We start from the raw sequence: 23,850 nt of genomic DNA on the forward strand, positions 1-23,850 counted from the left end.
ACAGGTGTGTGGATCTCTTAGAATATAGATTCAAAGTCTCTTTGTTTGTGTTCATTCTTCCATCTTTCCACACAAATGTAACATAGTAGCAACATTTATAATCACATCAGTGTTCGAAATCATTTTGATACATTGTTATATTCACACTGTTAAAAAAGAAGAAAATTATTTACAAAAGTTACCACCTGATATAAGATAGCACCAGTACTGCACATCTCTGTGCCTACTAAGGATCGAAATATACTTATTATACAGACTATTAGTCATATGTTTAGCACCAGCTTATAAATATCTTAGCATTACTTTCTACTTGTTTACGCAGCTGGTGTAGTCTATAATCAAATTCAAGACCTGCAAAATTAAAGAAAAACGTAGTTATAGGGATGGTTACAGGAATGGTTTTAAACTCCAAAAATCATTTAACCCTTCTGGGATTTGTGTGTTCAATTTTTTTATCCATTTCCCTTCACAGTTTCTTGTGTGCTGGCTAGTAATCCATTTCCCTTCACAGTTTCTTGTGTGCTGGCTAGTAATCGACTTGATACTGCTCTGTATTGTAGGGACAGAACTCTGCAGGGATTTGAGGGACATTTTAGGTTAGGTAGCTTTGCTGGCTAGTAATCTACCTTCTACTGCAGTGCTCTGTGTGTAGCTGCTGTGGGCACTGCTGCTGATCTCTCATCTGCTGACTGCTGCCTGTAACCCAATAGTCCTTGTAAGGACTGCTTTTATTTTCTTTTTTGTTTTTTTACTTTGCTAGTTGCTACTATAAGAGCCCAGTGCTATTAGTCTAGCTGTGTTGGGGTGGGGAGTGGGACTGGTGTGCTGCTCCTAGTAGTTCAGCACCAACCAGAGTAATTTTTTTTTTTTAATATATATATATATTTTTTTATTTTACTTATCTCACTGTTCTTTAACGTGTCCAGTGCTGTTTGCTGTTCTTCATAGTAGTGCACCAATAGTAGTACACTTGCAGGCATTATTTGCCAGGTGTGTTCTTCAAACAACGACCACCTAGCTGTGTGAGCTTGTTCACATTCTGTCTAAATATCAATAATAATACCGTCTCCAGAAACACCACCTGAGTGACGTTTTTCAAGCAGCAATAATATATTCCGTATCCACTGCTGTAGTGTATACGTTGACCTTGCAGGCATTGTTTCAATTTGTTTGCCCAGTGTGTTCTTCATTTTCAAACAACGGCCACCTAGCTGTGTGAGCTTGTTCACATTCTGTCTAAATATCAATAATAATACCGTCTCCAGAAACACCACCTGAGTGACGTTTTTCAAGCAGCAATAATATATTCCGTATCCACTGCTGTAGTGTATACGTTGACCTTGCAGGCATTGTTTGCCCAGTGTGTTCTTCATTTTTCAAACAACGGCCACCTAGCTGTGTGAGCTTGTTCACATTCTGTCTTAATATCAATAATAATACCGTCTCCAGAAACACCACCTGAGTGACGTTTTTCAAGCAGCAATAATATTTTCCGTATCCACTGCTGTAGTGTATACGTTGACCTTGCAGGCATTGTTTCAATTTGTTTGCCCAGTGTGTTCTTCATTTTCAAACAACGGCCACCTAGCTGTGTGAGCTTGTTCACATTCTGTCTCAATATCAATAATAATACCGTCTCCAGAAACACCACCTGAGTGACGTTTTTCAAGCAGCAATAATATATTCCGTATCCACTGCTGTAGTGTATACGTTGACCTTGCAGGCATTGTTTCAATTTGTTTGCCCAGTGTGTTCTTCATTTTCAAACAACGGCCACCTAGCTGTGTGAGCTTGTTCACATTCTGTCTAAATATCAATAATAATACCGTCTCCAGAAACACCACCTGAGTGACGTTTTTCAAGCAGCAATAATATATTCCGTATCCACTGCTGTAGTGTATACGTTGACCTTGCAGGCATTGTTTCAATTTGTTTGCCCAGTGTGTTCTTCATTTTCAAACAACGGTCACCTAGCTGTGTGAGCTTGTTCACATTCTGTCTAAATATCAATAATAATACCGTCTCCAGAAACACCACCTGAGTGACGTTTTTCAAGCAGCAATAATATATTCCGTATCCACTGCTGTAGTGTATACGTTGACCTTGCAGGCATTGTTTGCCCAGTGTGTTCTTCATTTTTCAAACAACGGCCACCTAGCTGTGTGAGCTTGTTCACATTCTGTCTTAATATCAATAATAATACCGTCTCCAGAAACACCACCTGAGTGACGTTTTTCAAGCAGCAATAATATATTCCGTATCCACTGCTGTAGTGTATACGTTGACCTTGCAGGCATTGTTTCAATTTGTTTGCCCAGTGTGTTCTTCATTTTCAAACAACGGCCACCTAGCTGTGTGAGCTTGTTCACATTCTGTCTAAATATCAATAATAATACCGTCTCCAGAAACACCACCTGAGTGACGTTTTTCAAGCAGCAATAATATATTCCGTATCCACTGCTGTAGTGTATACGTTGACCTTGCAGGCATTGTTTCAATTTGTTTGCCCAGTGTGTTCTTCATTTTCAAAACAACGGCCACCTAGCTGTGTGAGCTTGTTCACATTCTGTCTAAATATCAATAATAATACCGTCTCCAGAAACACCACCTGAGTGACGTTTTTCAAGCAGCAATAATATATTCCGTATCCACTGCTGTAGTGTATACGTTGACCTTGCAGGCATTGTTTGCCCAGTGTGTTCTTCATTTTTCAAACAACGGCCACCTAGCTGTGTGAGCTTGTTCACATTCTGTCTCAATATCAATAATAATACCGTCTCCAGAAACACCACCTGAGTGACGTTTTTCAAGCAGCAATAATATATTCCGTATCCACTGCTGTAGTGTATACGTTGACCTTGCAGGCTTTGTTTCAATTTGTTTGCCCAGTGTGTTCTTCATTTTCAAACAACGGCCACCTAGCTGTGTGAGCTTGTTCACATTCTGTCTAAATATCAATAATAATACCGTCTCCAGAAACACCACCTGAGTGACGTTTTTCAAGCAGCAATAATATATTCCGTATCCACTGCTGTAGTGTATACGTTGACCTTGCAGGCATTGTTTCAATTTGTTTGCCCAGTGTGTTCTTCATTTTCAAACAACGGCCACCTAGCTGTGTGAGCTTGTTCACATTCTGTCTAAATATCAATAATAATACCGTCTCCAGAAACACCACCTGAGTGACGTTTTTCAAGCAGCAATAATATATTCCGTATCCACTGCTGTAGTGTATACGTTGACCTTGCAGGCATTGTTTGCCCAGTGTGTTCTTCATTTTTCAAACAACGGCCACCTAGCTGTGTGAGCTTGTTCACATTCTGTCTCAATATCAATAATAATACCGTCTCCAGAAACACCACCTGAGTGACGTTTTTCAAGCAGCAATAATATATTCCGTATCCACTGCTGTAGTGTATACGTTGACCTTGCAGGCTTTGTTTCAATTTGTTTGCCCAGTGTGTTCTTCATTTTCAAACAACGGCCACCTAGGTGTGTGAGCTTGTTCACATTCTGTCTAAATATCAATAATAATACCGTCTCCAGAAACACCACCTGAGTGACGTTTTTCAAGCAGCAATAATATATTCCGTATCCACTGCTGTAGTGTATACGTTGACCTTGCAGGCATTGTTTCAATTTGTTTGCCCAGTGTGTTCTTCATTTTCAAACAACGGCCACCTAGCTGTGTGAGCTTGTTCACATTCTGTCTAAATATCAATAATAATACCGTCTCCAGAAAACACCACCTGAGTGACGTTTTTCAAGCAGCAATAATATATTCCGTATCCACTGCTGTAGTGTATACGTTGACCTTGCAGGCATTGTTTGCCCAGTGTGTTCTTCATTTTTCAAACAACGGCCACCTAGCTGTGTGAGCTTGTTCACATTCTGTCTTAATATCAATAATAATACCGTCTCCAGAAACACCACCTGAGTGACGTTTTTCAAGCAGCAATAATATTTTCCGTATCCACTGCTGTAGTGTATACGTTGACCTTGCAGGCATTGTTTCAATTTGTTTGCCCAGTGTGTTCTTCATTTTCAAACAACGGCCACCTAGCTGTGTGAGCTTGTTCACATTCTGTCTCAATATCAATAATAATACCGTCTCCAGAAACACCACCTGAGTGACGTTTTTCAAGCAGCAATAATATATTCCGTATCCACTGCTGTAGTGTATACGTTGACCTTGCAGGCATTGTTTCAATTTGTTTGCCCAGTGTGTTCTTCATTTTCAAACAACGGCCACCTAGCTGTGTGAGCTTGTTCACATTCTGTCTAAATATCAATAATAATACCGTCTCCAGAAACACCACCTGAGTGACGTTTTTCAAGCAGCAATAATATATTCCGTATCCACTGCTGTAGTGTATACGTTGACCTTGCAGGCATTGTTTCAATTTGTTTGCCCAGTGTGTTCTTCATTTTCAAACAACGGTCACCTAGCTGTGTGAGCTTGTTCACATTCTGTCTAAATATCAATAATAATACCGTCTCCAGAAACACCACCTGAGTGACGTTTTTCAAGCAGCAATAATATATTCCGTATCCACTGCTGTAGTGTATACGTTGACCTTGCAGGCATTGTTTGCCCAGTGTGTTCTTCATTTTTCAAACAACGGCCACCTAGCTGTGTGAGCTTGTTCACATTCTGTCTTAATATCAATAATAATACCGTCTCCAGAAACAGCACCTGAGTGACGTTTTTCAAGCAGCAATAATATATTCCGTATCCACTGCTGTAGTGTATACGTTGACCTTGCAGGCATTGTTTCAATTTGTTTGCCCAGTGTGTTCTTCATTTTCAAACAACGGCCACCTAGCTGTGTGAGCTTGTTCACATTCTGTCTAAATATCAATAATAATACCGTCTCCAGAAACACCACCTGAGTGACGTTTTTCAAGCAGCAATAATATATTCCGTATCCACTGCTGTAGTGTATACGTTGACCTTGCAGGCATTGTTTCAATTTGTTTGCCCAGTGTGTTCTTCATTTTCAAACAACGGCCACCTAGCTGTGTGAGCTTGTTCACATTCTGTCTAAATATCAATAATAATACCGTCTCCAGAAACACCACCTGAGTGACGTTTTTCAAGCAGCAATAATATATTCCGTATCCACTGCTGTAGTGTATACGTTGACCTTGCAGGCATTGTTTGCCCAGTGTGTTCTTCATTTTTCAAACAACGGCCACCTAGCTGTGTGAGCTTGTTCACATTCTGTCTTAATATCAATAATAATACCGTCTCCAGAAACACCACCTGAGTGACGTTTTTCAAGCAGCAATAATATATTCCGTATCCACTGCTGTAGTGTATACGTTGACCTTGCAGGCATTGTTTGCCCAGTGTGTTCTTCATTTTTCAAACAACTGCCACCTAGCTGTGTGAGCTTGTTCACATTCTGTCTAAATATCAATAATAATACCGTCTCCAGAAACACCACCTGAGTTGTTGTTGTTGTTGTTGTTTTAAAAAAAATGCCAGGCAAAGGCAGGCCGCCACGCAGAGGCACTAGGGGCCGTGCTGCTATGCTATCCTGTGGCCCTAGGAAATTGCCCAGTTTTACAAAGGCAATTACCCTGAACTCCCAAAATGCTGAAGAGGTAGTTGACTGGCTTACACAGCACACCCCATCCTCTACCGTTTCTAACTTTGCCACAACATCCTCATCCTCCTCTGCTATGGGCACCCCATGTAACACTTCCTCCACCACCGGCGCCCCTTCTTCACTGGAGTCAGAGGAGTTATTTACACATGAGTTTTTTGAACTGAGTGATGCGCAACCATTATTGGCAGAAGAAGATGAAGGAGATGAGGACGTTACACCAGATATAATTCTGGCAGACAACACAACAGAGATGGACATAATGAGTGATGAGGAGGTCCCCGCTGCTGCTTCCTTCTGTGAGCTGTTAGAAGAAATTGATGCATCTGAGGAGAATGATGATGAGGAGATTGATGTTTTGTGGATGCCCAGTAGAAGAGAGCAAGAGGAGGATAGTTCAGATGGAGAGACGGAGAGTCAGAGAGGCAGGAGGAGAATAAGACTTAGAAGAAGCAGGGAGGACAGCTCGCAGGGAACAGTAGGGCAACAACATGTATCGCCACCTGTGGTCAGCCGGCCAACGCACCCGCCATTGCCGCCAACTTCTACTGTTACCGCCAGATTGCCAGCTTCAAATAGGTCAGCAGTGTGGGATTTTTTTAATGTGTGTGCCTCTGACAAAAGCGTTGTAATTTGCAATGAGTGCAGTCAGAAACTGAGTCTTGGGAAGCCCAACACCCACATAGGTACAACTTCTATGCGAAGGCACATGAACGGCAAGCACAAAGCACTATGGGAGCAACACCTCAAAGGCAGCAGACAAACTAAAAGCCACCCTCCTTCTGGTCCAGCATCTTACTGCTCTACCTCTGCTGTCCTTGACCCATCTGAACCACCCTCCACTCCGCCTTCCACCTTGACCACCAGTTCCCAGTCATCTGCCCCCAGCCAAGTTTCTGTGAGGGCTATGTTTGAGCGTAAGAAGCTAATGTCTGCGAGTCACCCCCTTGCCCGGCGTCTGACAGCTGGCTTGTCTGCACTCTTAGCCCGCCAGCTTTTACCATACCAGCTGGTGGACTCTGAGGCCTTCCGCAAATTTGTAGCAATTGGGACACCGCAGTGGAAGGTACCCAGCCGCAATTTTTTCTCCAAGAAGGGAATACCACACCTGTACCACCATGTGCAGAGCCAAGTCACCGCATCTCTGTCACTTAGTGTTGGGGCAAAGGTCCATATGACTACTGACGCATGGTCCTCCAAGCATGGTCAGGGCAGGTATGTCACCTACACTGCCCACTGGGTGAACTTGCTTATGGCTGGGAAGCAGGGAATGCGTGGCTCAACAACAACAGTGGAGTTGGTGTCACCGCCACGGATTGCACGCGGTTCTGCCACCACCTCTACTCCTCCTTCGCTCTCTACCTCGTCTTCTTCCTCTGCTTCCTCCTCCTCTGCTGCTGGGTCCTCCTCCTCCACACCTGTGCACCCCCAGCTCCCCCTAGGCTATTCGACGTGCCAGGTACGCCGTTGTCATGCTGTCTTGGGGATGACGTGCCTGGAAAGCAGAAACCATACCGGATCTGTACTCCTGTCATCTCTGCAGTCACAGGCCGATCGGTGGCTGACCCCACACCAACTGAAGATCGGAAAAGTGGTGTGTGACAACGGAAGCAATCTGTTGGCAGCACTGAGACTGGGCAATTTAACACATGTGCCCTGCATGGCACATGTTCTGAATTTAATAGTACAACGTTTTGTCTCAAAGTACCCAGGATTCCAGGACGTTCTCAGGCAGTCCAGGAAGGTGTCGGCCCATTTCAGACGTTCCTATACAGCCATGGCACGCCTTGCTGACATTCAGCAGCGGTACAACATGCCAGTCAGGCGTTTGATTTGCGACAGCCAGACTCACTGGAATTCAACGCTCCTCATGTTGGAACGTCTGCTGCAACAACAAAGAGCCGTCAACGAATACCTGTTTGAACTGGGTGGTAGGACTGGATCTGCACAGCTGGGGATTTTTTTCCCCCGTTACTGGGTGCTTATGCGCGATGCCTGCAGGCTCATGCGCCCTTTTGAAGAGGTTACAAATATGGTCAGTCGAACCGAAGGCACCATCAGCGACCTAATACCCTTTGCTTTCTTCCTGGAGCGTGCCGTGCGACGAGTGACAGATGAGGCTGTAGACCAGCGTGACGAGGAGCAGGAAGCGCACGATTTCTGGTCGGAATCACCAGAACGAACCCAGGCACCTGCTGCAACGCAGGGAGAGGTGTCAGAAGTGGAGTCAGAGGAGGAAGGTGGCTTTGTGGAGGAGGAGGACCAACAGGAGCAGGCTTCCCAGGGGGCTTGTGGTGACCGTTTGGGGACCGCTGGTCTTGTACGTGGCTGGGGGGAAGAGACCGTGGATGATGTAGTCCTTGATAACGAGGAAGCGGAGATGGATACCTCTGCATCCAACCTTGTGAGAATGGGGTCTTTCATGCTGTCATGCCTGTTGAAGGACCCCCGTATCAAGAGGCTTAAGGAGAAGGACCTGTACTGGGTCGCAACGCTACTAGACCCTCGGTACAAGCATAAAGTGGCAGAAATGTTACCAACGTACCACAAGTCCGAAAGGATGCTGCATTTACAAACCAGCCTGCAAAACATGTTGTACAATGCTTTTAAGGGTGATGTCACTTCAGGAACTCATCAACATTCCAGGGGCAGAGGTGCCAGTAATCCTGCCACGAGCGCACCTGCAAGGACAATGCACTTTGGCCACTCTGTAACGTCAGACATGCAAATGTTTTTCAGTCCAAGGCAGCGCCAGAACCCTTCGGGATCCACCCTCAAAGAACGCCTCGACCGGCAGGTAGCGGACTACCTGGCATTAACTGCAGATATCGACACTCTGAGGAGCGATGAACCCCTGGACTACTGGGTGCGCAGGCTTGATCTGTGGCCAGAGCTGTCACAATTTGCCATGAACCTCTTGTCTTGCCCCGCCTCAAGTGTCCTCTCAGAAAGGACCTTCAGTGCAGCAGGAGGGATTGTAACTGACAAGAGAACTCGCCTAGGTCACAAAAGTGTGGATTACCTGACCTTTATTAAAATGAACGAGGCATGGATCTCGGAGGGTTACTGCACGCCGGAAGACTTGTTCTGACTCCCCATGCAGCTGTCCTTCTCTGCACGCCGCATGACTCCACACACAGCTCTCCTTTAGCGTCCTCCGCCACCGTTACAAACTAGGGTGCAAACCCTACTGGTTTGGTTTCATTTGAATCAAAACTTTTTGGACAGGTAAATCCTGAGTTTTTCTGGCCTCTGTGCTTCAGTGGCTGCGACAAAAAAATGACTATTTTTAGCATTTATATGGCATATTTTTCTGGCCTCTGTGCTTCAGTGGCTGCGACAAAAAAAATTACTATTTTTAGCATTTATATGGCATATTTTTCTGGCCTCTGTGCTTCAGTGGCTACGACAAAAAAAATGACTATTTTTAGCATTTATATGGCATATTTTTCTGGCCTCTGTGCTTCAGTGGCTGCGACAAAAAAATGACTATTTTCAGCATTTATATGGCATATTTTTTCTGGCCTCTGTGCTTCAGTGGCTGCGACAAAAAAAATGACTATTTTCAGCATTTATATGGCATATTTTTTCTGGCCTCTGTGCTTCAGTGGCTGCGACAAAAAAAATGACTATTTTTAGCATTTATATGGCATATTTTTTCTGGCCTCTGTGCTTCAGTGGCTGCGACAAAAAAAATTACTATTTTTAGCATTTATATGGCATATTTTTCTGGCCTCTGTGCTTCAGTGGCTGCGACAAAAAAAAAAGACTATTTTCAGCATTTATATGGCATATTTTTTCTGGCCTCTGTGCTTCAGTGGCTGTGACAAAAAAATTACTATTTTTAGCATTTATATGGCATATTTTTTCTGGCCTCTGTGCTTCAGTGGCTGCGACAAAAAAAAATGACTATTTTCAGCATTTATATGGCATATTTTTTCTGGCCTCTGTGCTTCAGTGGCTGCGACAAAAAAAATTACTATTTTTAGCATTTATATGGCATATTTTTCTGGCCTCTGTGCTTCAGTGGCTGCGACAAAAAAAAATGACTATTTTTAGCATTTATATGGCATATTTTTCTGGCCTCTGTGCTTCAGTGGCTGCGACAAAAAAAATGACTATTTTTAGCATTTATATGGCATATTTTTCTGGCCTCTGTGCTTCAGTGGCTGCGACAAAAAAATGACTATTTTTAGCATTTATATGGCATATTTTTCTGGCCTCTGTGCTTCAGTGGCTGCGACAAAAAAAATGACTATTTTCAGCATTTATATGGCATATTTTTTCTGGCCTCTGTGCTTCAGTGGCTGCGACAAAAAAAATGACTATTTTTAGCATTTATATGGCATATTTTTTCTGGCCTCTGTGCTTCAGTGGCTGTGACAAAAAAAATGACTATTTTCAGCATTTATATGGCATATTTTTTCTGGCCTCTGTGCTTCAGTCGCTGCGACAAAATTTTTTTATATTTTTAGCATTCATATGGCATATTTTTTCTGGCCTCTGTGCTTCAGTGGCTGCGACAAAAAAAACATAATTTTTCAGGAAAGTACACATGCCTAATTTTTCAGGGTTCTGCAACAGTGGCAAAATCGCATCTTTTATGGTCACCGCAGGTGATCAATAAAGTAGACCAAAACTGGGCCCACACTGCAGAATCAGTGTTTTTTGGTTCACTTCACTGTACATTGAATTACCTCTGCCTGACCGTGCACGTGCGCACAAGCACGGTGACTGCTAAACACACCACTACAGAAATATTGCCACCAACAGGACGAACATCCTGGAGGTGACAAGCAACTAGTAATTAAAAACTATTATTTGCTCACTTGACGGTATCATTCATGAAAGCTCTTTGCGTTTTTTTTGCGTTGCAGTAAGCGCCGCGTTTTGTCTTTGCGTGTGAACAGGCTGTAACCTTTACACGACTTGATTGGCATGTAGACGCCGGACGTTTTAAAGCAGTTTATTACACAAGTTTAGAAATGTAGTGTGATTTCTGCCCTTTACAGCACAAAACGCAGCGCTGTGTCAACAATGTATTTTTTAGATACATTTTTGCCCTTGATCCCCCTCTGGCATGCCACTGTCCAGGTCGTTGCACCCTTTAAACAACTTTAAAATCATTTTTCTGGCCAGAAATGTCTTTTCTAGCTTTTAAAATTCGCCTTCCCATTGAAGTCTATGGGGTTCGCGACGTTCGCGAACCGTTCGCATTTTTGACGCAAGTTCGTGAACATTTTTTCCGACGTTCGCTACATCCCTATTGTTTATCTTATTTAAATCTTCTTGATTGAGTCTTCAATTTTATTTTGTAAAGCTTGAGCTATATGGAAAGTACAGGTCTATTTATATTTATATATTTATATTTGTATTTGATTTTTGTTCCAATGTGTATGGTTGATATTGTACAGATTCTTTTTTAATTACATATACATGTTTCTGCATAGCCATACGCTTGTGATTATCAAAAAGATATGTAAATTATTCATATTTTATTGCAAACTCAATAAAAAGAATTTGAAAAAAAAAAAAAAAAGAAAAGAAAGTCAGTATTTAGTAGGCTGGTGGAGGCTGGTTGGGCCTCTATGTGGGCTGATTGGGCCTCTGTGTAACTGAAATGCCAGGGCCTATTTAAATTCTCAGTCCGGACCTGTGGGGCCTTACTGTGTAGCCAAATCTGAGATGTTGGCAATGCAAAAATGGAGTTTTGTTCAAACGATCTCCACCCGTATAGATGCTCACTCTCCTATTAAGGCCACACCAGCCAGGCCAAACTTATACTCATGCAATAATGTAGGGTAGGAAGGAGCTGGTGATCCACAGGCTTTGCTGCAAAATTCCTTTATTAACACAACATGTTTCGGATCATCATGGATCCTTTTTCAAGTGAAAAATACAATGGCAAAAAGACCAACTTTTAACACTACACCCACATTGTTACTCCTCCCTATGTGACATTACATATTATTCAATCAGTCCATAATCATTTCTGTTAATCCATGGTAAAAGTGCAGTTCCCATCCTCAACCTAAAATCGTGTTTGCCACCAGAGGAAATGTGGACTTTGTAACACACTGCAACATTAAAACAATGTAACCATTAAAATGTAACCTTAATAAATAAATGCAACAATTGTTACAATATATAAAACTGATAAGACTTCCTGTTAACTCATATCAGATTACTTGAAAAATAGGCACTACTCTTTTGAGAGTCTACCTATCATATGTATCCAAAACTGTGTCACTATTTTAGAAGCACTTTAGTGTTAATTATTTCTTCATAAATTACTTTTATAAGATATAAGCAAGTACATTTAGGATCGATAAATAAATATTTCTACCTACACATAAATATATATGGGAGTCGGGATCAAAGGAGTATAGAAAAAGAAAATCCATAATTCAAGTTAATACAATTCATAGGAAGCATTTTACACTCCACGCTTCATTTAAACCTTTAGGGGCTAGTGCATTTAACCTCAAAATCCAATTAGCTTCTCTTTGGAGCATTTTTTGTTTAAAATTACCCCCTCTATTCAATGGTTTTACTATTTCTAAAACAACCGATTTCAGTTGTCCATGTGTATGTTTAGCTGAGTTAAAATGACGAGCCACCACTGTATCAGCCTGTGTATTATATTTAAAGTTACGTATATAATTTTTATGTTCCTTTATTCTAGTTTTGATTGTTTGGCCTACATATACTAACCCGCATGGGCATTTCAACATATAGATAACCCCTTTAGAATCACAGGTCGCATAGTCATTGAGTTTAATCTTTGTGCCTTGTGTCGGGTGATCAATATTATCACCTTGTATAATCGATGCACAGCAAATACAATTTTAACACGGGAATGTACCTTTCTTGGGTGTCCCTAGAAATCTCTGTTTATTTTTATTTGCTGGAGCTGCTGGACATAAAACATCCCGAATACTTTTACCTTTTTTATAACAAAATAAAATAGGTTCTGCAAACAATTTCCCAAACCTTGTAAAATAGGCCAATATTTTCTTAGCACTTTCTCTATTTCTTTGTTATGTTTGACATATTTAGAAATAAAGGGAATCCGATTATTAGTATTCTTTACCTTTCTGTTTTTATTTGTAGCTAACAGATTCTCTCTTTTTATAGTGGCCACCTCACTCATTGTGTGTGCCAGTTTTATTGGAGAATAACAAATTGATTAAAGACAATCTGACTAGACTTCTCATAGTCAGTGTCTAGAGTGGTAATGCGTTTGGTACGTAAAAATTGTCCTTTAGGGATTGCTCTGATCGTATTTGGACTATGAAAACTCTGGGCATGTAGTAGACTATTTCTCTCTGTTTCTTTTCTATATAGGTTCATAATAATTTTCCCTTTATCAATGGCCAAATTCACATCTAGAAAATGTAGTTCTTTTTCTGACATCTCTACAGTGAATTTAACTGTTTTATGACTCTGATTAGCTTCCTGTATCATTTCTAGCAACATGTCTTGGGTACTATTCCATAGCAGTAGAATATCATCCACATATCTCAAATAAAGAACAATATGTTCACAATATCTTTGTTTCAAAAACAGTTCACGTTCCAATTTGTGGACAAAAATATTCGCAAAAGATGGAGCGACCGATGCCCCCATTGAGGTCCCCTGTTTCTGCCAAAAAAACTCAGATTCAAACATAAAATAATTTTTCTGTAGTACTGCTGTTAAGCAGTCTATTAAAAAATATATAAGTAATTGGTGTTCTATACTTGTATCCAAAAGGGCCTCTTCTACACACTTAATCCCCTCTTCCTGGAGCATAGAAGTGTAAAGACTTTGTTTATCTATACTTGATAGTATTATATTATTAGGGAGAGTCGGCAAGGCTGCTAGTTTATTTAATAGGTCTTTAGTATCAATCAAACAATTGGTAATATTAGTCACTATAGGTTGGAGAAAAGAATCAACAAATTGAGCCAAAGGCAGACAGACAGACCCAATCCCTGAGACGATCGGTCGTCCTGGGGGATTTTCAACAGATTTATGTATTTATGTATTTTGGGTAATAAATATAGGACCGGTATCTTTGGGTAATCTGTAATCAAAAATTCATATACATTTGCCTCTGTAACTATACAATCCACCATTTCTTTAATTTTTTCGGTAGGGTCATTCCCAATAAACTCATAGTGTCCCGGGACCTTAAGATGTTTTTTTGCTTCATTTACATACATTATACGATCCATTACAACGGTTGCTCCTCCCTTATCCGCTTTTTTAATTGTAATGGAATCGTTATTTTTTAGGGAGTCTATAGCTTTCTTTTCTTTCTGAGACAAATTAAATGTTTGTTTAGACTGTATTTGTTTCTCCCATAATTTCTTTATCTCAGACTGAACTACATTTTCAAATGTGTTAAGGGCAATATTATCAACTTGGGGAATAAAATTACTTTTTTTTAGAAAAGTTACCCATTCGATCCATTGGTCTCTCAACTGGAGCAATATCAGAAAAGTGCATTTTCAATTTAAGTGTCCGAATAAATTTCTGAAAATCAATTACCCACTCTGTATAGTCCCCTTTATATGTAGGCACAAAGCCGAGTCCTTTATTTAAAACCGACTGTTCATCTTTTGTGAGTCTATATGATGAAATATTAACAACCAAATTTACCTCCTCTGTTGTCTTGTGCGTGGGACAAAATCTTCCCTTTGAGGCGGGGTTGGTGGCTGTTGGTAGGTGGATTTCTGCCGCAACTTGAAGCGCTGCTTTCTTGGCTGGAATCTAAAAAAGAAGCCCCTCGTGAATCTGCAGAATGATCTCTAATTCCTTCATTAGGCACACGATCATCACGATCTCTAGCGCGTGGGTATAGCTGCTCTGCCGATCTCCAATGGTCCCTTTATTTGGCTATACATAGCTTGCTCTGCAGGTAGTCCGTATCAGCCGCCATTCTTTCTTCTAAAACTCTGTGGAGCGTGCAGTCCGGTGCGCTGCTCTATGCGATCCCACCGCTGCCTGTAACGCTCCTCTCTCCAAATGTAGACCCGGTTCTGCAAGTAATCTTGTGTATCTCGTTCAAATTTCGCAGCTTTTGCTTTTGCTCGCTGAGGATACTGTTAGCTACAAATAAAAACAGAAAGGCAAAGAATACTAATAATCGGATTCCCTTTATTTCTAAATATGTCAAACATAACAAAGAAATAGAGAAAGTGCTAAGAAAATATTGGCCTATTTTACAAGGTGATAGTCAGTTTGGAAAATTGTTTGCAGAACCTATTTTATTTTGTTATAAAAAAGGTAAAAGTATTCGGGATGTTTTATGTCCAGCAGCTCCAGCAAATAAAAATAAACAGAGATTTCTAGGGACACACAAGATACATTCCCGTGTTAAAATTGTATTTGCTGTGCATCGATTATAAAAGGTGATAATATTGATGACCCGACACAAGGCACAAAGATTAAACTCAATTACTATGCGACCTGTGATTCTAAAGGGGTTATCTATATGTTGAAATGCCCATGCGGGTTAGTATATGTAGGCCAAACGATGAGAAACATCAAAACTAGAATAAAGGAACATAAAAATGATATACGTAACTTTAAATACAATACACAGACTGATACAGTGGTGGCTCGTCATTCTAACTCAGCTAAACATACACATGGACAACTGAAATGGGTTGTTTTAGAAATAGTCAAACCATTGAATAGAGGGGGTAATTTTAAACAAAAAATGCTCCAAAGAGAAGCGAATTGGATTTTGAGGTTAAATGCACTAGCCCCTAAAGGTTTAAATGAAGCGTGGTGTGTAAAATGCTTCCTATGAATTGTATTAACTTGAATTATGGATTTTCTTTTTCTAGACTCCTTTGATCCCGACTCCCATATATATTTATGTGTAGGTACGGTAAGAAATATTTATTTATCGATCCTAAATGTACTTACTTATATCTTATAAAAGTAATTTATGAAGAAATAATTAACACTAAAGTGCTTCTAAAATAGTGACACAGTTTTGGATACATATGATAGGTAGACTCTCAAAAGAGTAGTGCCTATTTTTCAAGTAATCTGTTATGAGTTAACAGGAAGTTGTATCAGTTTTATATATTGTAACAATTGTTGCATTTATTTATTAAGGTTACATTTTAATGGTTACATTGTTTTAATGTTGCAGTGTGTTACAAAGTCCACATTTCCTCTGGTGGACAAACACGATTTTAGGTTGAGGATGGGAACTGCACTTTTACCATGGATTAACAGAAATGATTATGGACTGATTGAATAATATGTAATGTCACATAGGGAGGAGTAACAATGTGGGTGTAGTGTTAAAAGTTGGTCTTTTTGCCATTGTATTTTTCACTTGAAAAAGGATCCATGATGATCCGAAACATGTTGTGTTAATAAAGGAATTTTGCAGCAAAGCCTGCGGATCGTCAGCTCCTTCCTACCCTACATTATTGCATAAGGATCCAGCCATGTTGTAGACTGCATGTAAATCACAGCAATGTCAGAAGCACAATAATTTCAGATGTTGCTAAGCTACACCTCCAATCATTTTTCTCCAAAGTCTTACCAAATTCTCCCTTTGAGTACGAATTAAGGGATTTATATTCTTCAAATGATGTGAAAAGTAAAAAGGTAAAAATATATTTTTATGTCTTGTAAATATGATGATACAGGTTCAATTTGTATATAGAGATGTCTATTTATTAAACATGTTTTGTGGAATGCTATTTGCAAAGCTGATAATTTTGGAAGATGAATAAAAACGCTTGACTTTAGTTTTTCTTTTGCTCTTAGTTATTTCCAATAAGTCATAGAGTTGATAGACATCCATGGGTTACATTTTTTTTGTGGCTGCCAAGGACACAAACATATACGTATGGTATATTTCTGTGGCCACTAGACAAAACAAACAAAAAAAGTGTAACTTATTTATCCACCAACTTACCCCACAGACCAAACAGACAAGACATACCAAGTTTATACCACAATTATATGCAACTGTACACCACTGTGTTCAGTCTCCCTCCCCACCCCCCCCAAACTTCACCTTAGCCACACAGAGAAAAAAAAAGGTCACCTCAGTCAACAAAATAACACCCAGTACGCCCAGCATATACAGCAAACACATATAGCTATAGTGTAAAGCTAGATCAGATAAAGTCAGATGGTGTTTGTTCAATTTGTTTGCATCTACATCTGACATTCAGGGGTGTATTTATAAAGGGTCAGATTTCGAATTGAAAAAACTTGAAATTCAAATTCAAAAAGACCAACCGAAGTAAAGTTGAAGGTTTTTTTTAGTCAAATAGGTCCATTTTCAATCGGATAGGTCCGTATTCTGCCGAATTAAAATTGTTCGAATCGAAGGAATAGCGCATTCGATCGAATTCGATTCAAAGTTTTTCCCAAAAAAAACCTTTGATTTTGAATCACTTTGTCTTGATTTCAATTGCAGGGGTATGGTATCTCAAAGATCAGAATTAATGGAAGGTCATCTCCCATACAGTTCATTTTAAGCAAATAATTATTTTTAAAAATAATTTCCTTTTTCTCTACCATAATAAAACAGTACCTGGTACTTGATCCTAAATAAGCTGCATGTATCCATATTGGAGGCAAATGTTATTGAGCGTATTTAATGTTTTAATTATCTTTAGCAGATATGAAGAATAAAAGATGTGGGACAATTCCATATCTGGAAAACCCCAGCTGCCAGGCATTCTGAATAATAGATCCTATACCTGTACTAAGTGATCTGCATCTCCATTCTTCTAAATGGGCACTTAAACAGGTTACAAAACACAATGGGGCACGAGTAGAGATTCCTGGTAACTTCCCACCAGTAAATCATAGAAGAAAATTTAGGAGACCCACTTTTTCTTCAAAAATTGTGTATAGTGTGTTTCAGGGAGGTATGTATGTAACCCAATCCCTTCCTCAGGTGCTCCCTGAGGGTCTCTTAAATATTCTTCTATAACTTATACAGGTTATACAGTATCAACAATTAACAGTGATTCCCAACCAGTGGCTTGTGAGCAACATGTTGCTCACGAACCCCTTAGATGCTGCTCAGTGGCCTCAAAGCAAGCGCTTATTTTTTAATTCCAGGCATGGAGGCAAGTTTTGGTTGCATAAAAAATGGGTGCGGATCCCTGAAGCTGTTTCTTGCCAAGACAAAGAGATCCACAGTGGGCAGTGGTGCTTCAGTCATCACAAGTAGTGACTGACCAGACTCAATATAAACCCTAGATTTTCCCACAAACTAAAATGAATCCTAAGAAATAAGAGAAAAAAAATCTCTCATTTAAAGGAGACTGAAACCCCCTGGGCGCAAAAATACGCCGGTCAAAGCAGGAAGAACTGCGACTGTGAACTCTGTGGACAGGACCTGCGCAGAGGGGTGAGTAACAAGTTAGGGGCATTTGCCCAGGGGGACAGGTAGGCCAGGGGGAGGAGGGAGGGGGGCAACACAGGGGAGGGGTTTTGCGCCCAGGGGGTTTCCTTCTCCTTTAATTTAATCTAGGATATTTTAAGCATTGCATATCACTTAATAAATCAATAAGGACTGACAAATTCATATAAATATACTTAATATTGTATTTACAATTTCATGTATGACATCTCTTTTACCAAAAAGAAAGAATAAATAATTTTTTTCTTCCAGTTCTTTACATCAAATTATCCTTGTTGTCAATATAATGAAAAAAATATTATTGGCACAGCTTCTTCAGCTTTCACATAGACCTTTATCTTTCTTTAAATAAAACAAACAAAATCACAGATGTGTATACAAGGCAGCAATAGTATATTCACATAAATTCCCAGAATGTAGATTTATTCAAGAAAGTAGTTAAAAATACACCAGTTATCTCCATTAATGTTGCTCATTTGCACATCATCCCATTGCACATAATATTACAAATATTACATTATGAAATAAGGATCAGCCATGGAACTTCTATTTTGGGGAACAATGTATAAATGAATGCCATCAAATTAGGTTCTTAATATTAAAGTGTGAAAAAGAGCAAAAAAATGTTTTACCCATTTCCTGTCAACTTACTGGGCAAATTTGCCTGTGGGCAGTTATCCATGGCAACCAATATAATTGAAGAATTCATTGTTCTACCAGCAGTTGCCTGAAATAAAGCCAAGCACTGATTGGTTGCTATGGGTTATGCCCAAGGGCAAATTTCTGTTAATAGATAAGCCCCACTGTGTTGACTGCTCTTTAAAATGAGCCTTTGCTCAGAATGTTTAATATTAGGTTGATATATTACTTAAATCGAATCAACTAGGATGGATATTAATAGGGATAGAATGCAGAAAAAAAAATTAATAGGAATAAAACAAAATCACAGTCTGGCTTCCAGCAATATGCTGGCAATTATAATACTATTAATTATATGTTGCTCAGATGTTTGTTTGGCTTTACTCCCTGAAGGTTCCAGTACATAAGGCACTGCTGCAGTTGGGATATGATACTTTATGATACTTTGAAGTGCACCTTGTAAAAATGAGTACGGTATTATTTTGCAGTGGTCAGCTTATATAACATTTCCTGCTCCCTCACCATAAATTAAATGCATCCATTCAGCTATTCTCTTATCTTTAGATACTGAATGCGTTATATGCCGATAGCTATTAGGAAACTCCGAAACTGGCTTCTGTTCTACTTGCTAAGAGTTCAAAACATTTCAAAGTTAAAACCATATGCTGTACAACAAGCATAACCCTTTTACTGAAATAACCAATGACAGGTAAACCAATTCATACACATTGATGCCCCTGCTTTAAATAAGCAACAGGTATGATTTCCATTATAAAACAACCCAACTTAATATGCTAGGCTATAATTTTACAATACAAATATATTCGCAAACCCGTTATCCAGAAAGCTCCAAATTACGAAAAGGCAGTCTCCATTTTATCGAAATAATCGAAATTTATAAAAATGATTTCCCTTTTCTCTGTAATAATAAAACAGCACCTTGTACTTGATCCCAACTAAGATATAATTAATCTTTATTGGAATCAAAACCAGCCTGTTGGGTTTATTTAATGTTTACGTGATTTTCTATTAGACATAAGGTATAAAGATCCAAATTACGGAAAGAACCATTATTCGGAAAGCTCCAGGTCCCAAGCATTCTGGATAATAGGTCCCATACCTGTATAATCTTTGCACAGCAAAACTAGTATGGGTATGCTTTACTCTACTTCAAAATTAAATATCTTAAAGCTAGTAAGGCTGCCAATTTGGTAGGTCACAGAAATATTTTTATAGCTTACAATACAAAAATGGGGGGTTGTGGGTGCACACCTGAGGCCAATTTCAAAACGTTTAGAGCCCTGTCTAAATGATTCAAGTAAAAATGCAAGTGCATGTAATTTTGAAACAGGGTTTTTTTTGTTACAAAGTTATGATCATAATATTTATAAGCCACCATACCACGTCAAGGTAAAACCCCACATGGTGGTCCCTAACTTATTAACCTCTAATCAAAGTAAATGTTTTGAAATTGGCCTCAGGTGTGCACCCACAACCCCCCATTTTTATAGCTTACAATACCGGTGGCCTGGTTCCAAAAGAGATCCGACCAAGAAAACGTTATCAGGAGAAAATGTTAATTTTTGCCTCGTATGAAAAGAGATTTGTGCCTTGTCACATAACGGATGATCAAGATAATCATCTACAATCGCTCTTTAGATTAAAGTATATACATTTTTGGGCAGATTCTGAATCACCAGGATATTGGAAAATGAAATCAATAAAACATTAAGGGGCAGATGTATGAAGGGTCGAATATCGAGGGTTAATTAACCCTCGATATTCGACTAGGAACTAAAATCCTTCGACTTCGAATATCGAAGTCGAAGGATTTAGCGCAAATGCTGCGATCGAACGATCTAAGGATTATTCCTTTGATCGAACGATTAAATCCTTCGAATCGAACGATTCGAAGGATTTTAATACAACGATCGAAGGAATATCCTTCGATCAAAAAAACTTAGGCAAGCCTATGGGGACCTTCCCCATAGGCTAACATTGACTTCGGTAGCTTTTAGCTGCCGAAGTAGGGGGTCGAAGTTTTTTTTAAAGAGGCAGTACTTTGACTATCGAATGGTCGAATAGTCGAACGATTTTTAGTTCGAATCGTTCGAATCGTAGTCGTAGTCGTAGTCGAAGGTCGAAGTAGCCTATTCGATGGTCGAAGTAGCCCAAAAAACACTTTGAAATTCGAAGTTTTTTTACTTCGAATCCTTCACTCGAGCTTCATGTATCGGCCCCTAAGTGGGGAGTGGCCTTTGCACCAACTGTATGCTGGGATATTCGGTTTTGACAACTCATTTTTTACCTAATGAAGGACATGTTCTTACCCCCAAAATTTATTTGCTGTACATGTGATAATATTTATGATACAACTAAATACTAACTAAAGCCTAGACTATGAAAATATTATAAAAGGGCGTATTTAAAAGAGGAATTTGTATAAAGATCTGGGATTCTCTCTACACAGGGTAAGTTTATCTACAGGTTATCTACAAGCTATAAAGAAATTTGGCAAATTCCCTGTCTACACAGTGGAGGTTTTGAGTCCTGGATTGTTCAAGATATGGTACCCCTGTACCAGGAAATTATCCCATGCGCTTTTTTTATCGGCCTTGATAATAAAAATTTTCTTTCATGCCAATGATTTGAAAAGGAAAGAAAGATACAAAACATAAAAGAAAAGGGGGTAATTTTAGGGGGCACATTTACTATTGGTCGAATATCGAGGGTTAATTAACCCTCGAAATTTGACCCTCGAAGTTAAATCCTTCGACTTCGAATATCGAAGTCGAAGGATTTAGCGCAATTCGTTCGATCGAACGATTAAATCCTTCAAATTGAACGATTCAAAGGATTTGAATTCATCGATCGAACGATTTTCCTTCTATCCCAAATTGTCTAGAAAGCCTATGGGGACCTTCCCCATAGGCTAACATTGGTGCTTGGTAGGTTTTAGGTGGTGAAGTAGGTGGTCGAAGTTTTTTTAAAGAGACAGTACTTCGACTATCGAATGGTCGAATAGTCGAAGGATTTTTAGTTCAAATCGTTCGATTCAAAGTCGTAGTCAAAGGTGGAAGTAGCCAATTCGATGGTCGAAGTAGCCAAAAAAATACTTTGAGATTCAAAGTATTTTTTATTCTAATCCTTCACTAGAGCTACGTAAATGTGCCCCAAGGTGTTGTACACCTGCCAGCAATATGTTTTTAAATGGCATGGCACAGTAAGCCTGGAAGTTATTGTGCAGAAGTGGTAGCTAAAAGATTAAGTTGTAACTAAAGCTTGGGAGCCCGGAATAAGAACATCCCCACCACTATGGGTAAAGAAATGTTTTTTGTAAGCAAAACAGATTGAAAGTTATGTTTTTGTTATACAATATTTAAAATACAGACAGTGGTCTAAATGTGATCTATATATGAATGTAAAAGTCTGAGTTTTTATACTTAGTTTAAGTTCAGCCAAATCCTGAGGCTAAATGAAATCTGAAAGCTCCAGTGGATTAGGTATTTGGACATATCTAGATTACAACAATTTGTTAAGGTCTCAATTAAATAATTAATTTTCCAGACTGTCATTTAAACCAATGCCTCCTTGGCAGTGTCAGGGTAGGCTTAAAGGAGAAGGAAAGCTACAGAGGTATTTTATTGCCAATAGATTAGCTGCAATAGTGCAAGCTAGAATGCTATATTTATTCTGTAGAATGTTTTACCATACCTGAGTAAATAGCTCTAGAAACTCTCTGTTTGTTTAGGATAGGAGCTGCAGTATTAACATGGTGTGAAATCACTTCCTGCCTGAGTCTCTCCCTGCTCTGGGCTCAGATTACAGTAGAGAAGGGAGGGAGGCGGGGGAAGAGGAGCAAACTGAGCATGCTCTTGCCCACGGCAATGAGGTTTAAACTGAAGGCAGGAAGTCTGATACAGAAGCCCATGTGTACACAATAGAAGGAAAGAAATGCAGTGTTTCTTTTGACAGGGGACTCAGAGCAGCGCAACTTTTGGGGTTTACTGGTATATTTAGATGGACCTTTCTGATAAGGCTTACTTAGTTTTAACCTTTCCTTCTCCTTTAACATTCAGCACTAATACTATTGTCTAAAATTAGTTGTAAGGCGGAAATGTTATTTACTATGTGTTTTGGAACAGCAGCTTTTATAAATTACATGCAAACATTATAGCTATTGGTTAGATGCATTTATTAATGACAAGAACTTTACCTTACTTTAAATGATGCCTGTTTATGTCAAAACCAGCCTAATTTATGGGGTACAGAAACAAGATAAAAATAAACCATTGTATTAAGGTCCGGTGCTGCACAGGACTTCAGCCCGCCCCCCTTTGCCCAGCAAATGGGATTTCTGTTTAGTTCATGTATCAGTTTCTGGATAAGCAGAAACTTCCCCTTAGCTCTGGGGACATCCTTTTTGTGATTTTTCTATTTACCATATAGGCACCCACCTCCTACTTAAAGCTGCCACCCTATGCATAGCGGGTGCCTATATAGTAGATATTGCCCTGACTATACATAGCATTGACATAAATTAAAAAAAAAAACAATAAGGCTAAAGAAAGTGGATTTCCATACTTGAATCAGTAGGTTTGATTTTTTAATAGCCTAAAGACGTTGCTTAGAAGGCATGACAGTTTGTTTTGTGTATTAATAAATAAATAAGGAATCTCTGCTTAAAGGGCATGTAAAGTCTAAAATAGAATAAGGCAAAAAATGCTGTATTGTGTATACTTAATATAAACATGAACTTACTGCACCACAAGCCTAATCAAACAAATGATTTATGCTTTCAAAGTTGGCTATAGGAGTCACCATCATCATAAACAAAGCTGCTTGAGTTCTGCATGGCTGGGAAGTAAGGCGGGGGCTCCCCCTGCTGTTCATAAGTATGATTGTTTCCCTGCTCAGCAGTTAGGGTCCATATGACAATTCCTATCCACAGCAGTAAATGAAGGGGGAATTTCACTGCATACAGTCAGGTTTCTTATAAAAACAGCACACATTTTTGAATTAAAGTATAATGGAGATAGGTTTCTTTTTCATTAAAGAAAGTAAAAATGGGATTTTATTTTTTTGCCTTTACATGCCCTTTAACGTGTAAATAGAGACCAAAATAGGTTAAAGGGATACTGTCATGGGAAAAAACATTTTTTTCAAAATGAATTGGTTAATAGTGCTGCTCCAGCAGAA

The sequence above is a fragment of the Xenopus laevis genome, chromosome 1S, assembly GCF_017654675.1.
Source record: "Xenopus laevis strain J_2021 chromosome 1S, Xenopus_laevis_v10.1, whole genome shotgun sequence".
In the NCBI taxonomy this organism is placed as follows: Eukaryota; Metazoa; Chordata; class Amphibia; order Anura; family Pipidae; genus Xenopus; species Xenopus laevis.